This window comes from Vespa velutina, chromosome 2 (genome assembly GCF_912470025.1).
Source record: "Vespa velutina chromosome 2, iVesVel2.1, whole genome shotgun sequence".
Lineage (NCBI taxonomy): Eukaryota > Metazoa > Arthropoda > Insecta > Hymenoptera > Vespidae > Vespa > Vespa velutina.
This window is the reverse complement of record NC_062189.1, coordinates 8,452,527-8,459,713: the sequence shown is the minus strand read 5'-3', so window position 1 is coordinate 8,459,713 and position 7,187 is coordinate 8,452,527.

Here is a 7,187-nt window from a genome sequence, read left to right as displayed (position 1 = left end):
GAATGACATAGAAATTTTGGAAATCCGCCTTGAATTGACCACCTCTTTTTGATGTGAAACTTGAACTTAACTACTTTGAGTTTACGTATCACTCGCATTATGTTCGTCGAAGGATTATTTATCGTAATTGCTCATTTATGTGTGTTACTCGTTGATATATTAACTTTTCCAACAATTTTATAATATTAAAACATCGTTACAAATACGGTAACATGTTGTTGAAGACATTGAAAAATCAAAGTTTAACGTAATCTGAAGTAGGATATCTCTGAGATCGTTTTCTATTCTTTATTGTATTGCGTATCTCATATATGTCGTATCATGTCTTCTTTATATTTATGTATTTCATATGTACAGAGATGTAAGCAACGCGCACCGAGAATGGATACAGGTGCCGATGTTGCTGCATCGAACGCTGCATGGAATTGAATTTTCATATTGGCGAAGACGAAAGAAAGTGACGGAAGAAAAAAAGAGAGAGAGAGAGAGAGAGAGAGAGAGAGAGAGAAAGAGAGAGAAAAGGAAAGTAAGAAAGAAGATTTGACATTCGTGGATATTCTAGAAACGAATCATCTTCAACATCTTCAATTTTCTCAATCGTTTTTCTCAACGTGTATAAATAGAATATCGTGTGCCATTTAATCCTTCATATTATCCTTATCGCGTTCGCAATATCTAAATCTTCAGAACGTTAATAGTCCCACGTTTTTTTCCTATTTATCGAGTAAGATTTATTACGTTTTTTTCTTTACTAAAAAGAACAAAAATAGACTTAATTTATTTTATAGTCTAGTAAATCGTAGTCTTCGTTACCATCTCATACGATCGATAACCTAAGCTGGTATAATTCATAATCAATTCCACGTAAATCCATTTACAAACACTTACAAGAAGTTACTAGCGACACGCTTGCATGTATTCGCGTTTACTTGTTAGCCAAGGGATTAACATCGCCGTTCCCTTTTGCCCTCTCCTCCAGGGAAATTGAGTTCGACAACGTTAGGCGAGATATACGACGACCTTCTTTCGCCTGTAAATTGTTGACAGTTTTTTATATAGAATCTCATAAAATAGGAAAGCAATACTGTGATGGAAATAAATTTCTACTGAAAATTCTATATAAAAAGTTTACCTTATATTTTTAAGAAATTTGATATGCAGATGACAGCTTCATTTATTAAATCTTGAGATTATCATCACGATTTTGAAATACTTCATTTTTCTTCTCCAGATGATTAATTCGAGTCTGACTAACGCTAATAATAGGAAGCGACGATAGCAGCATCGCGACACAAGGGACTGCTATAATGAGTGCCACGACCTCGACATGTAGGCCAAGCACTGACGCATACCTGCAACGTAGGTTATATTGCCTACAATTTTTAGAGTACTACGGCTAGCGGGTACTCGTTAAAGTGCGAACGCTCAGGTAAAATCATTCTAATGCATATGTTTTAATTGTTCCCTCGAGAGATTTCCTTTAGTATTTATCTAGTAAAAATTGAAACATGTGGCTTGGACAACTGAAAATTAAAGTGTTAATATTTATAATCAAAAGCAAGCAGAAAACAGTTTTTTTTTATTTTATAGAATTTTAAAATAAGTAACACGTCCGACAGCGAAGAAATTGCAATTTTCTTTGGTCTCAACCAATTCCTTGGTAAAAATAAAATAAAATTCAAAAATCGAAGATTCCTAGATCAAAGGAGCTTTCACCAAAATTCCGTAAGAGTATGAAATCGAAACGTGAAGGAAAGATAGATAGATAGATAGATAGATAGATAGATAGATAGATAGAAAGATAGATAAGTAAATAGGTTTATAGATAGATAGATAGATGGATAGATGGATAAAGAGAGAAAGAAAGAAAAGAAAGATGAGTAGTAGATAAAAAAGGAGTGTGTAGCATCCGTGCTGCATGTAAAGCAGACTTCCAGAATTTTTCTTCTCAAAGTGTGAAGTATGTCATACGAGATCGCTTTGAAAGTTTTCTGATTGTGAGAGGAACGTTGTAGCTATCGAATGAGAAACGAGTCTTCTTCCATCATTTCTTAAGAGTAACTTTTCTTTTTCTTCTCTCTAATAGAGGTGAATTTTACAACGATCGTATAACGAGAGTTTGAGTCATCGAGCAATTAAACGCGACCGTAAGTTAGACCGACGAGATTCCCTCTCACTCTTTTTACACAAAACTTGTGCAACTTTTGCTCGTTTCCACGGATTAGGATAGATGAATGATGCATATCGAGCCAGATTTTCTGGGACGACTCACGTTCGTTAAAGTGCGAACGCTTCAAAGACTTTCTTGAAAAGATGATCTGACGTGAGTATGAGAGAAGGAGAGAGAGAGAGAGAGAGAGAGAGAGAGAAAGAGAGAGAGAGAGAGAAAATGAACCTTAGCGGAGAGTGCTTCATTGAAACTAAGACCTCTAGAGAAGATGAGGTTCGAGTTTACTTCCCAGTGAATTCAAAAGTATCGGCTGTTATCGAGTGAACGCCCTCGTCGCGTTATAACTTTCTTCTTCATCTTTTTCTTTTCTTTTGTCTACTTCTCCGTGGAAACGATAACGAACGCTCGTTAATATTCTACAATGCAATGTGTCCCCTAAAATGACAGAAATAAAAAGAGAATTTACGAACAATAGAAAATGAGACGTATCGCATTATTATATATTGTCGATGTGGTTACAGCGACCGATATTCGCTTGAAACGTTAATAGGAAGGATGGAAATCAATAGATTTCGATACCTCGTTAATTAATTGGGATCACGGTGGTATAGGATTATCGTTTACTTAGAAATATAAAATAATCAAACGATACGATAGGCATATTTCTTTTATGAGAATTAGAAAATATATTATATAATATTGTATATTATATTTTTAGACGTAGGAATTTTCGTCGAATTATATTTTTTGCGAAGCTTATTTTACATAGAGGAAAAGGAAAAATGAGAGAGAGAGAGAGAGAGAAATTAAACGTACGAGAGCATATTGTTCCGAACTCCCAGCATTATTTTATTTTCACCTTTTCCGACTTGAAAAATAAATTTTTCACATCGTCGCGGCCTTCGGGCAAGTCGATGTGTAACGCCTATTCTCTGACGTATTATTATTTCACTTTTTTATTTATCGCCGTTGTATGCAAAATAGGCAAAAAAAAATATCTTCACACCGTTTTAGTATAAATTAAGCGAACAATTATTAGTATTCGTGAAGCTCTCTTAAAGCGCTCTTTAGCTTGGAAAATTTTCGACTAATCATATTCGAGCATTCGAATATTTGAATATTTGAATATTCCATTATGAGTGTTGCAACTAGGTAAGCTAGTAGACTTGTATGCTACTCCTGTTATTCTTGATCTACTACTAAAATTTTCCCTCGGAATTTTGATCGTTCATGATCGAAGAAAAAGAAAATCGTTTGTATTCCTTCTTTATTCACTTTAATTATTTGGAACGAGTTCTTTTTTTAATAAGAAATCAAATGTATTACGAGCAATTATTTCTAGGACAAATTGATCGTTTATAATAGATTAATACGTATTTATTTACAAACTCATTTTAAACATCTCCCAAAAAAAAAGGTTTTTTTTTAAGATAATCTAACGATATTGATTGATAGTATTCTAGTTATCTATGTTTCATACAATCGGTCCCGAAGTATTAAATTCTTCTATCACGATATGTACCTTTCTTGAAACATCTTGATAAAGTAATTCTTTATAGCATGGATCCATCATGTATTGAAGATCGTACAATTCTATCTCTATATCCGATAATGGAACATTCTCCTTATTCGAAATATCTCTATCAGCATAATTTCATGTTTAATTAATTATTTTAATAATTAAGAGGAATGGTATATGAATCTCGATCAATTACTTGTGTTTCTGCCTCATTATCAGTGATGTCGGTGTTGCATATGTATAATTATTTTTGTTCTTCTTTACTCCGTTCAAGATATTCCTGACTCCGACTTCTTTTAAGAAAAATGTTGTTCTATGGAATGGATTTTTTAACGTTATCGACTCTGTCATTTTGAAGTTTCGAAAGAGATTGAGATTTTTGATCTCTCCTATATTTCTCTTAAATATTTTGCTGCCATGAATGATCTTTGAAGGTTGAAATTTTAAGATGGAGGTGGTGTAAGTATTAAAATTTTTCGAAATTTGTTCCGTAATATATTTGGAAAATTGATTTGCTGGCAGTCTCAGTCGAGACAACATGTTTCCGTCCTTTCCAGAGTTTTGTTCTTTGTTAATAAAAACCCAAGAAATAGAAGTATTACCTCGACTGTCGCTGCCAAGCACCAGGAAAATAGCGAATTTTTCTTTCACATTCTATGATCACTTTAACCAAAATATCCTTTAACCAAACTCATAATACAGATTCGTAATATAAAAATTAAATGACATTTCGTGTATTTTTTTGTTTTTTTTTTCTTCTAAGATCTCTCTTCTTTTGTTTTCTATCAAGAACAATAATCGATTATATTCGAAGAAGAGCAAACTTAAACTTAACTTACTTTTCATCGACGATGAAAATCGCAGACATTTTTTATACATTTTCAGAAAAATACCTTATACATTTTTCTATTAATTTTTTCGTCGTCATTCTCTAATCATAAGAAGATCAAAAGTTTTACGATTAATATTTGACATGATGAATTAACAAATGATGAGGATCGATGAAATCGAAATGCATTTATGCCTGTACCGAGTGCATCAAAGCGACCTTGTAAATGGATCGATATATATAGTGTGGATAAAAAATATTGCAAACAAGTAATCGTATGTATCTATATATCTACGTATAAACGCTTTACGTTTTGTGGCAAATAACGATGATATTTGATCCAAGAGTAAAATTGTAGCGGGTAACTTGAGCGTGGATGAGAGCCATCCGGTAAGCGGCGCGTGGTTTAGCCGCGGTAATGTCGACATTATGTTTCGCAATATGGAAGCAAGCTAAATGACGCGGAACCCGGGCATTGCCGGGACGATGCCAGAATCAATTCGAACGGTGTTTCATCTATTCTCTTTGTAACATAGGTAGGTATATGCGTTCTACGTAGAATATGTTCCACGTTTATCCGCATCGCAGAAAGTACGAACGATGTGCGGCCTGTGGCGGACAAAACGTTTCGTTTCTCTGCATCCAAAATAATTGCTTTGCAGCGCTTGATGAGGTACTTCTGTGGAAACGTTGGATCGCCGATTTGCCCGCGTTGCGATTTCGTGCATTGAATTTCAATCGGAAAGTCGAATTATCCCGGCTCGATATTTCGTTATTTTATTGAGAACGAGCGTGTGCGCCGTGTGTGATAGAAAATAGTTACTACTTTTGATAGTTAGCGCTATTTCAGCTTTTAATTCCGTTACATAGGATATCCTATATAAAATTCAACTCCTAAATATTTCTTTTAGATTTAATACTACAAAAAAAAAAGAGAAAAAATTTATATTATGCATATAAAACAAAATTATTTTGTTGGACGAATAATAATTTAAGATTTGTCATTGTCTGTATTCTGAAATTACCTTGAATGGAAATGTACGAGTTATAATTTTATGCATGTTTGATAAATCATAATAAATTAAATAATAAATGAAAAGAAAATATTTAAGCGTTCGTTCGATTTTAAATGGGATATTTTGTATTTCTTTTACTTTAGTATTATCGAGGTACTTCTTAAATTTTCTCGACAATGATATGATGGAACCGAAGAGCCTGGACGATAAAGTGCGAAAATTAAATGGAAGAACGCAGATCCTTCAAACATTTGTCGAGGATTTATGGGGGAGCAGATTGTCCAGGATGCGAATGGGTTATTTTCTTTTGGACAACGGTTAGAAACAAAAGATTCCAGTCAAAGCGAATTTGTCGAATAATCGAGTGGCGCGGACAGTGACGAACAGCTCGCTTTTGCCTCTACAGCCCAGCTGTCCCTTTTTCTCTCTTAAGAAATAAAATGATCGCAATGTCCTTTCATCTTTCCACCGTAAAATTCCCATTTCCGAGGATCGCTTATGCGTAATATCTACTCTACTCCGTTCTGCATTCTCTTTTGTCTATGATATTCCGTTACAATTCTTTTGTACCGTTGACATTTTTTATATTTCACTGATTACTTTTTAATCCGTCTTTTAAAAATAACGAGAAAAAGTTGGATTATTTATTGCTACAACGAAATTAATCAATATAGTGTCTTTCGCAAAAATATTCTGCGAATCAACGTATATTTTCTCGTCGTCGAATCGAATATTTTATTGCGACTAAGAATAATCTCAATGCTATCTAAAATATAATATGAAGAACGAAATATGAATACGCATTTTCGTAATTTTGTTTAAAAAGTCGTTATTCTCAGTTTCATATCTCTCAGACGGTATCGAGCCTTTTCTCTTTTCTCTCTGAGTTCTCCCTCGGTGATGCGGATTTAATTAATCGATCAATTTACGAGCAGCACAGATAGAGACGACGATTACATCGAAAGCTTTTCCCCCTCGTTGTTTATTCGAAGAGTCGATGCGCATAATGGAAACGCACGCTTCCCGATATTCGATTCGTCCCACGTATTCATCTCTCTCTCTTTCTCTTTCTCTCTCTCTCTCTCTCTCTCTCTCTCTCTCTCTCTCTTTTTTCTCTTTCTCACTGATTTTCTAATTGACGGGGAATTTCATTCCTAATGGAACGGAACACCTTTCTTGTTCGAGCTTACCGTCGTCATCACCATCACTGGTATACTCTGTATACCCTAGCATTCTCACAATTAATAGCACCGACTCGATTCACGTTTTTCCACAGACGACTCAGATTCCTGTTACTATCGCAGTAACGGCAACCGTTGGAGCCCCCTTTTGTATATCGCTAAAGGCAAAAGTCAAATAAATCAAGCGCGAAAAGCCAGCGAACGAGCGATCACGCGGAGAGGGGCACGACAATTAACGTGTCGAGTCTGCACGTGGCTTTGTTATGTTAAACAAATTGCACGCCGAGTTGCCTGGCTTGCGACAGCGACAGCCATAACAGAAAGAAAGAGAGAGAGAGAGAGAGAGAGAGAGAGAGAAAGAGAGAGAGAAAGAGACAGAAAGAGAGAGAGAGAGAGAGAATAAGAGGTAGAAAGTAGTGGTAGTGGGATGGTGGAAGAGAAAGGGGTAGATGTTTCTTCGACGAACAAAACA